General features: G+C 46.8%; 2 long non-coding RNA genes across 3 annotated transcripts; one reads left to right on the plus strand and one right to left on the minus strand.

Moving 5' to 3' along the window:
* Positions 1–1,168: 1,168 nt before the first annotated feature.
* On the minus strand, positions 1,169–5,262 carry LOC102901924. Its single transcript, XR_890920.3, has 5 exons — positions 5,212–5,262; positions 4,401–4,482; positions 1,905–2,019; positions 1,718–1,828; positions 1,169–1,376 (listed from the first exon to the last, which is right to left on the minus strand). It is a non-coding gene; the product is annotated as an uncharacterized LOC102901924 (long non-coding RNA).
* A 351-nt stretch (positions 5,263–5,613) lies between these two features.
* On the plus strand, positions 5,614–9,929 carry LOC109493317. 2 transcript variants are annotated; one of them, XR_006588228.1, is made up of 4 exons: positions 5,614–5,997; positions 6,638–6,797; positions 6,938–8,279; positions 9,803–9,929. It is a non-coding gene; the product is annotated as an uncharacterized LOC109493317 (long non-coding RNA). The 2 variants fall into 2 exon arrangements; XR_006588227.1 differs by lacking the exon at positions 9,803–9,929 and adding an exon at positions 8,899–9,163.
* Positions 9,930–10,196: the final 267 nt, after the last annotated feature.

Genomic DNA, 10,196 nt, shown 5'->3' on the forward strand with positions numbered 1-10,196 from the left:
GAGGAGGGGAGGCAGATTAAAGTAAGCAAACGAATTCTTTGACATATGCCTTATGAGTTTTGACACTTTGATAGGAAGAATCTGTTACAGTGCTTAAAAGTTCCAAGCTCACCCCGCAGGGTATAGGGGAAAGGAGCAAAAAGTTCAAAGAGAATAATTACCTGTTATTGATGTATTATATTTAAAGACCCTGGCTGAGGATTAAAGACACTCTCAAGGCCGTTAACAGCCTGCAGTAAACAAGTCATGTTTCAGAGAGGAGGAGGAGGAAAGAATTTCAGAAGGATTTCCTCCATCAGTCTGGAACCTTCTGTAGGTAAGGCAGAGGATGCATATCTGCCTTCCACAGAAGGATACATTTCAGACCAGAAAAAAGAGTCATCAGATACTCCCGGAGCTTTGTCTTGGTCCCTGGGGTTTCCTCCTGTGAGCTTTATTCTCTTTCAAGGACTTTGTCTTACTAACCATTATATTCCTGGCGACAGAAGGATGTGCAGCCAGTAGGGACGCAATGGATTTTAGTTGGCTGGGGGTGGGGGGTGGGGGGCGTGGGGGTGGGGGTTAGTGGGTGGCTTCCTAGTTGAACCCAATTCCTTTTTTGTTTACACTTTAAGTTAAAAACGGGGTGCCTAGGGGGCTCAGTCGGGTGAGTGTCCAACTCTGGATTTCGGCTTAGGTCATGATTCCAGTGTCGTGGGATCGAGCCCTACATTGGGGTCTGTGCTGAGTGTGGAGCCTGTTTAGGATTCTCCCTCTCTCTCCTTCTGCCCCTCTCCCCTGCTGGTTATGTCTCAAGAAAAGAGAGAAAGAAAGAAGAAAGAAAGAAAGAAAGAAAGAAAGAAAGAAAGAAAGAAAGAAAGGAAGGAAGGAAGAAGAAAGAAAAGAAAAAAGAAAAGAAAAGAGAAAAGAAAAGAAAAGAAAAGAAAAGAAAAAAGAAAAGAAAAGAAAGAGAAAGAAAGAAAGATTGTATCACTGAAGTAACTGGTGGGACATCTTCCCTGGTACAGGCCTAGAGAAGGGATGGTCTCTCCCGAATAGTCCCCCAGAGGCAACCACTGGGTATCTCCCTGAAGGATGTACTTGATGGTCCCCTGTTCCTGTTTCCCCTTCTGCGGTATCTGATCTCTCAGCTGAGGACTATTATTCTAATGAAAAACACTTCCAGGAAATCAGTCCAAGACAGATTTAATTTGATGTGGAAAAGAATTTCAAATGCACATTATGTCCATCGGAAATTATGACCAGCTTTAGCTTTCAAGTACCCAGATCTGAAGATGCCACAGCGCTTTGAAGGACACAGGGAGGAGTACTTCCTTGTTTTGGGGGTTTGGTTGTTTTTGTTGTTGTTGTTGTTGTTTTCTTTTTTTCAGGAAAAACTGAAGAAGAAAAAGAGGAAACATCCTTCCCCTCCTCCCAGGGAAAAGCCGGTTCTGATCCACATAATCACAACCTTTGCACGGGCCGTGCCTAGCTGCGCGCTGAAGCCACAAGGCTACGTGTGGCTGCTGGAGGCTGCCTGGAAGAGCCCAGCCTGCACAGGAAGAGTGCATCTGGTCCCCAGAGGTCACCTCTCTCAACCCACACTCTCCTATAACACTCCCCTGCCCAGGAGCCCTCGGCCTCTCTACCTCAAAGCTCTGAGCTGAGAATCGAGACATCCCCAACCCCTCTTCACTTGACTTTCCAAATCCAGTCCCCGCATGTGCCCTCAACAAACCATGCCCTGTATCCTCCAGGTTTGTCCAAAGCTGGTCACCAGACGACAGACACTTCACCGAGCCGTGGCCAATCCTTGTCTCCGCCCCTGCCACCCAGAAGGGGACAATTTCTAGAGCAAAAAGGGACCTAATCAGCACAGTACCTAAGTTCCAGGATAATACAATAGAAAGATTAGATGTACTTACGTGCCACTGCCTCTCTCATCTCTCAGTTTTTCAACACCCAACCTCAAGGTCCTTCTTAGTTGCGCTTCCTGTGTGCTGGGCTCAGAGGAGACACAGATCAGGCAAGGTTCCTGCCCTAGAAATTCACATTGGTGAATGCACCCTGGCACATGCTCTGTCTCCGTTTATATATTTTCTTACTGTGGCAAAATATATATAACAAAATTTGCCATTTTAAGCATTTTTAAGTGTTCTATTCAGGGGCATTAATTATATCCACAGTGTTGTGCAATCATCACCACTGTGTCCAAAACTTTTCATCATCCTGCACAGAAACTCTGTATCCATTACGCAATAGCTCCCCCCCCTCCCCTCCCCCAGCCCCTGGTAACCTCTACACACTTTCTGTCTCTCTGAATTTGCCTATTCTACATATCCCATGTAAGTTGGAATTGCACAATACTTTTCCTTTCTTGTCTGGCTTATTTCACTTAGCATAAGGCTTTCGAGGTTCATCCATGTTGTGTATATATCAGATTTTCATTCTTTTTTAAGACTCAATAATTTCCCCTTGTGTGTACGTCCCCCCCCGCCCCCATTTTGTGTGTCCGTTCGTCTGTCGGTGGACACTTGGCCTGCTTCCATCTTTTGGCTGCTGTGAAAAGGGCGCCTATGAACATGGGTGTAGAAGTATCGTCTTGAGTCCCTGCTTTCAATTATTTCACGTATATACCTAGGAGTGGGGCTGCTGAGTCATCTCTCCATTTATATTTGAGGGACCAATGAATGAACGACCGTTGTCAGCAGAGACTCCAATTTGTGCAAAGGCACTAAAGCACAGCCCAGCCCGTGTAACTGTGCTGCCAGAACCTATTCGGAATGGCTCCTCTGGGGGACCCACAGATGAGGCCACAGGGGCAAGAGCTCTCCTGAAAACCCACCGTTTTCATCTTCTGAGTGTGTTTAATCTGATTAAACTCCCAGGAACAGCCACAATGGGACTGGTTCCCAAATATTCCTCTTCCTTGACATCCAGGACAGAGGTCACCCAAAGAAGCAAACCGCCCATGGACTGCTGACAAAGCGGCCTTAGCCCCACCCCTTTTTCTGTCCATCCAGAAAGATCTCAAGCTAAGGAGACATGTTCTTTGGGAACAATCATTCTTATGTATAAGAAGAGACCAACGTTCAGCATTTTACTCTGAACAACTCTGTGGCCCACACCTCAGTCAATAGAAGCAAGTTACCAGAGGTGCAAGAATCTTCCGCAGCCTCTGTCTTGTAGATGCACCCCACGTGGATCGGCTGACTTTAGTGACGAGCTCCATTAGCCAGGGCAAAAAATGGGAAAAGAGGGGGCTGGGGGAGGATGACGTTTTCGTTTTTCAGATAAAGACTGAGAAGTGGCCCCCAGGGGTAGAGTGGAGGCAGAGGACAGATCTCCAGGGAAAGGTCAGCCTGGAGAGACAGATGTGAGAGTCATGGACACACAGGATGAGACAAACCAGCTAGGGATATGGCTTCAGAAAGAAAGAGTACCAAGGCCAGAAGTCTGAAGAATTCCATCTAAGAGATAAGTCATCGGAGAGAAGAATAGCAAAAATTAGCGGTCAAGGGAAGCAGTTCAGGGAGGGGTGATCGACAAAACCCAGCAGCACTGAGGCATGGTGCAAGGTAAGGAAGCCACGGGGTCTGAGAGCTGGGAGCAGTCTCAGGGGAGCAGGAGGCACTATAGACATGTTGAATAGGGAAGGGAAGGGATGCAGTGGATTCCAAATGGCCGCCACATTTGGTAAACGATACGACGCACGGTAGGCGCTCAAATGTCTGTTGCATCTGTAAATGAGGGAATAAATACACACCTGGAAAGAAGCAAGTAGAACTATTGTCACTGCTGAATATATGACCATCTATATTAAGAGTGGGAGGGGTGCCTGGGTGGCTCAGTCTGTTAAGCGTTCAACTTCGGCTCAGGGCATGATCTCTCAATTCACGAGTTCAAGCCCCACATCCGGCTCCGTGCTGACAGCTCAGAGCCTGGAGCCTGCTTCAGATTCTGTGTCTCCCTCTCTCTCTCTGCCCCTCCCCTGCTCCATGCTCTGTTTTTCTCTCTCTCTCAGAAAAAAAATAAAAATAAACATTAAAAAATTTTTTTTAAAAGAGTGGGAGATGGGCATATTTATAATCGCTAATTAGTTACAGAAAAGCCTCGAGTTTTTTTTTTTCAAACCAGATGAACACCATTTAGTGATATGACAGTAAAGTCGCCCATACTTATAATGAATGCAGCGAATCAGACCACGAAGTACACTAGAAGGTGATTATTAGATACTCAGGGCTTTGAAGATCTGATGATCTGGAAGAGTAGACCTTGTTCTGACTCGGGCCCACCTCACTAAAGGCAGAGCCAATAGTCTAAATACTTTTGGGCTATCTCACATGTTTAAGAATACGGACGAAAACAGAAAAGATGAGGACCATCGAGAGGCCAACCATCTGAATTATGGGCTGGTTTACCTCAGAATATTAAACTGAGAACCTTCCTTCAATCCTCTCAGGGGCCATGAGCTGAGGAGTGTGATGAACCCAACTCCGTGCACTGGACATAAGGAGAAATGAAATAAAATTAACACCAATCTCCCACATTACAAAACAAAATACCTCACATCCTTGTATCCAGCTTTGGCTCCAGAGTGGGTCTTACTGATAACCTGGGACTGTCTCCAGAAAGACTGGGGTCAAGACACACAGAACCAATGTTCCCCTGGGGGGTCCCGCACACCTCTGTCACTTTGAAAGGAGTGGCGGGGCGGGGGTGCGGGAGGCCTAGGTAATAGACCCTCCGAACTGGCCCTCCTCCCTCCAACCTCCTTATCTCGGTTCCACTTACTCCTCCGAAAATGCTATTTGCATCCTATCACTCTAGACCTCAAGTCTTCAGTGAGTTCTTATTGGTATTTAAAAAACAACGCAAACTCTTTAGGCTAATGCCATGCTAATTCTAGATTCCCTAGATTCTTGTCTTAACGGTCTTCTATGAATTCTCCAACCAAACTGACCGGCCATTGTCCTCCAGAAACTCAACCAGGCGGTCCTGCCTCGATGCCGTGTCTCATGGGAGCCCCTCCCTGAAGGCTCTTCTCAACTAGTGGCTCCATCCATGACCTTCCTCCTCACAGGAAGATACGTGTCTAATCTAAGCTTCTTGGGGAGGTAGGCAGAGCATTAAGTTCTTGTGTTTCCCACTGCGGGGCATGTGCCATTCACACAAAGGCTCAGGAAAAATAATTAAATGCATGAATAGAAAAGTGAATATGAATAGGGGCACCTGGGTGGTTCGGTCGGTTAAGCATCCAACTCCGTTCAGCTCAGGTCATGATGTCACCACTTGAGAGTCTAAGCCCTGCATTGGGCTCTGTGCTGACAGCCCGCAGCTCCAAGCCTGGAGTTTGCTTCAGATTCTGTCTCTGTCTCTGCCCCCTCCGCTCATGTTCTCTCCTCTCTCTCTCTCTCTCTCTCTCTCTCTCTCTCTCAAATAGAAATAAAATAAAAAAAAAATTAAAAAAAGAAGAGTGGATAAATAAAAAAGGAGCTAAATAAAATCCAAAGTTGTAATGATTTTTGGAAACTAGATGTATTCACTGGGGGGCTTTTAACCTGCACTCAGACTTCCTCACGCAATAAAGAAATAGGCTGTCTCTTATTATGACACATAACCGGAAGTGCAGCGGGAGGGAGAGTATCAGGGCTGGTTGATAAGTGACTCAGCACAGCCACCAGCAATGCAAGCCTTTCCTATTCTCCCTGTCCCACGCCCACCCGGCCGGCTTCATCCTAAGCGGGTGGCCCCACGGCTGTGAGAGCGGCTGCCAGCCGCGACGGGGGTCATGGGTGTTTTTGTTCGAACCTGGTAAGAGATAGCACACTTCCCTACACGCATCCCAGGGAAGTGCCCTGCGGACGACAGCAGCTTGGACTGCAATTAGGGGTGAAGTCAGACCCCTTAAGACACGTAGACTTCCCTGGACGGTTTTCTAACGAGACTAGACAGACACCCTTGCTAACAAGTTCCGCCATCCGGCACGGATGACCTCATCGAATCACCGCGTGTGAGGTAGGCACGATTGCTCCCATTTCACTGAAGAGGCAACTGAGACACAGCAATGTCTCGGAACTTGTTCGGCTCACGCAGGTTTCAAGCAACAGAGCCAAGATTTAAAACGTGGGTTCCTCATGACTTCATGGCTTACAAGATGACCTAACTGGGAGGCTGTAGAAAAGTGCTACTCTCCTGTTTACCAAAGTCAAGAGCCAAGAATTCTTGCCATTAATCATTCCTTAAAGGAGAAATCAGCACCACCCCACCCACTCCACCCTCCAACAAGCAAAAACATAAAAGCGTTATTTGGGAACACTTACTTATTATCACTTCACATGCCTGAAATTAGGTAATCAGATCAAAAATTAATCATGAAAATGAACAAATGGGGACTCCAATAAAAGGTAAATAGGTGCCAGGCACTCTCTGAAGCACATGTCATGTACTTTATCATTAAAGAGTCACAAAAACCCAGTGGGGTCATACTATTTCCAATTTACAGATTGAGAAAGTGAAGCCCAGGGAGGTTACATAACTTGCCTAAGGTTAACTAGCCAACACCTGGCAGAACTAAAATGTAAACCCTTCCTCTTAAAACCTATTCCAAATCCCCTCCATACACTAATAATTCTTCTATCTGTTATCTCTATCACAGACCTGATCGGGTCCCAAGCAAATTAGGAATGAGTTTCTCTTCCTGGGACAGCTTCCCATCTGTCTCAGGAAAAGAAGAAGGAGACGCCAGGTATGGCCTCTGGAAACCAGGCGATTTTGTTGAAACACCTGCTTGGACCTCCAAAGCGTGCCCTCTCAAGGTGGGAGACATCACCCCTAATGGGGCACAAATTAACTCTCGGGGGCCAAAAACCACAGATATTATCACGGTTTGTGGCTTTCCAAAGGTGAATGCTACCCATCAAAAGCTTACTCCTCACTATTTCGTTTCCTTCAATAGGCAGAACTTTAATCGAAGCTAATTCTTCTCCTAAGGGAGGTGATAATGAAAAAAGTGATTGAGAAACACAGCAAGAATCCACTGGGAAATGAACCAAGACTGAGCCTGCCCCCCCCACCCCCGCTGCCGCTGTACCCACACTCCTTCCCTGAATCTGAATCTGGACAATGTTGGCTGCTAACCAGGTGGAGGGGATGGGGCACACTTTGGGAAGCGCTGCTTCAGACCACAGTCCCCGCCACCAGGCCGCACTCAGGACGGGGTGTGAGCACGAGAAAATCCTTGCCGATTGCATTTTCTTTCTGGCCTTCTGAACTCAGAAGGTCCTGATGCTCAGCTCTGCTCCAACCAGGCCAAGCCTGGGGGAAACCTCCACCAGAGAAGAACAGAAAGAGAAAAGCATCTGTCTGCACGGTTTTTTGTCCCCCTTGCAATCCACACGCAGCAGCGTTACCCAGCCACCCCCTCCCCAAACACACACGCTGCCTGCCGTTCGTACATCTCGAAGGGTTTCAGGCCTGTGTCCGTGAGGATATGGGGACGGATTTATTCAGCAGGAACGTGGTTACAGACAAAGGAGAAGGAGGAGGGGAAAGAAGCAGAACTCTGCCAGGAATTCCTCTTGCAAAGGGAATCTGCCGAAGAAGATAAGGAGAAACGGAGACTCAGACTCGGAAGGTGGAGTGAGTCCCCCAAGTTGCAGGGAGTTAACAGCAAGGCTGAGCACAAAACCCGGAGAGCCGAGCCGGGGTGCCCTCTGCCTATCTGCACCGCCTCTTACAGCCAGGAGTTCTTCTAGTAGCACGCACTAAAAGAAAATACTCCAGAACGCTGAAATTGCCTGAGCACCAGCACCCTTTATAAGGCTTTCTGTGCTGCACATTTTCATCTCCTCCACTCGGCAGGACCACCTTCTTGGTCCAGGTTTCACCCACTCGAACCTAAGCCACCGACACTTGCCTGTAACAAAGCATTTCCAAGCTGGGGTTTTGGAGGGGGGCCTACAGGCTATCTTTGACCACCTCCTCCCTTGCCCCTCCTCAGCCCAGTGGGTATTTTCCGAGCGCAGGCATTTGGTTTGGCCCTCGCCTAGTGTCCACAGGCGTCCTTGACTGATGAAACAGACATGTCTCCAGCGTGATTTGTTTGTTTGTTTCTTTTGCTGTCCCCTAAAGATATCTGTACTGGATCCTTCATGGCCGAGGATCTTAACCTCCTTCGTTTCAGACATGGCACCCAAAACTGCAAGAATCCCTAAGTGCACAGCATCTTGCTTTATGTGGCATTTCCGTGGACATCTATAAAAATCAAATTCAAAGTTTAATTTCCATCTTTGGGACCAGTAAGTATTTTCATCAGAGATTTTTATTTCACTTAGTGATTTTTTTTCTTAGTGCTTTTTCTAAAAAAAAAAAATTATTTTGGATGTGAGCGGGAGTGCAAGGGTATGGAATGATGTTTCTTTGATTATCCCACTTAATCAACAACCCCAAGTGTCACCCCAGAGCATCTTACGCGTTGCTAAACCATGTGTTTGCAATCGGCAGTTGTTCTGTGAGCCGGGCTAGCATACGTTTTTGGCTTTTGAATTCAATTTCGGCAACCTTGAGGAGGCCCAACATAGCTGGGCAGGAGTTTGAATGGCATTAGCTTAATTTGGATTCTATAGAAGCCCCTCTGTAGAGCCCCTCTTCACCCCTCTGTTCCAGGACATCCGTTTGCACGTGCACACCAATCTCTCACTTAGTTGTGGGCCTCTTAGGTCTGGATGGATGAAGCGAAGGGAGCAAACAAGTCCACTGTCTGATTGACCGAAGCGTGTGTCTGCGTGAAAAAGCCTGGGCATTTTTACATGATGAGGATAATGAAGCCGGCAAGGTTTCTGCCGAGCCCTGGCTTTTAATTAGTCAGTGACGCTTGATAAATTGCTCACCTCTTGGGCTGTATCTTCACATCCTCAGACATCTGGAGGGAAACTGGAAAGGAAACGTCCTGCTCATTCCAAAGAGCCAGATGTGTGCCATCACGCAGAAGGAATGTCCAGATGCCGGACGTCTCCACTGTATTCCTCCAAGCGAGCCTTTCCTGTAGTCTTTTGGAAAGTCAGATGAAGAACTTCTTTTCTTTTTTTTTTTGGTTTTTTTTTTTTAACATTTATTTATTTTTGAGAAAGAGAGACAGACAGTGAGTGGGGGAGGAGCAGAGAGAAAGGGAGACACAGGATCAGAAGCAGGCTCTAGGCCCTGAGCTGTCAGCACAGAGCCCAACACGGGGCTCGAACCCATGGGCCACGAGATCATGACCCGAGCCAAAGTCAGAGGCTTAACCGACTGAGCCACCCAGGTGTCCCTAGATGAAGAACTTCTAACTGAGACTTTCTGCACTTCAAACCCTTTAGCAGAGATAGGGGCATAAGTGAATAAACTCATTTTATATGAGACTAAGGAATTCTCTTTTTCAAATTAGAATTCTGTGTTTAAATGGACTTCATTACGTACATGGAGTGTGTAAGAGTAATAACTTGAGTGTGTGTGTGTGTGTGTGTGTGTGTGTGTGTGTGTTGGTTAGAGCAGGGATTTTGAAATAAGGCTACCAGTCACTATTACCTGAAAAGGTTTCTAGAAACACAGATCCCCGTTCCAAACTGGATCTGTTGAACTAAAGAACTGTATCTGTTGAAATTCCAATTTTGGAATTCAGAAATCAGTATTTTTTCAATGCACCCAGTTGGTTGTGGCATCGGAGCAGAGTGGCATTTGGGAACCAGAAAGTGAGGAAATTGAAGCTCAGTCACAAAGCTGGGTAAGTGGTGAGGCTGAACATCCAAGATCCCAGGCTAAAGGCTTGGTTCTCATTCAATTACAGGCTCCTGCCTGGCCAAGGCAGACGTCATTCCCAGAACACTTCCCCTCAGCCCTGAAGTCTCCAGTTGATTAGAGCTGAATCGGGAGATTAATCTATCCTCTGATCTAGCCCAACCTGTTTGTTTTACAGATGAATAAACTTTGACCTAAAGAGAATAAGTGACTCTTCTGGGAACACCCAGATGAGAACTTAAATTTCCTGATTTTGTCAGAGTTCTTAAAAAAGCACCACCTTTCTGGTTTAGTAACTAGCTCTCCCCATGACTTAAACATTAAAAAGTCCCCCTGGAAAGATAGCCACATTTAATGGTGCTCAATTAATTTCCTAACAGTTCCAGGTTTAAGGATCTCTGCAACTAAGTCCTTCTAGAATCCCATAGTGCACCTGGGCTTTG

Source organism: Felis catus, chromosome D3 (genome assembly GCF_018350175.1).
Source record: "Felis catus isolate Fca126 chromosome D3, F.catus_Fca126_mat1.0, whole genome shotgun sequence".
Classification (NCBI taxonomy): domain Eukaryota; kingdom Metazoa; phylum Chordata; class Mammalia; order Carnivora; family Felidae; genus Felis; species Felis catus.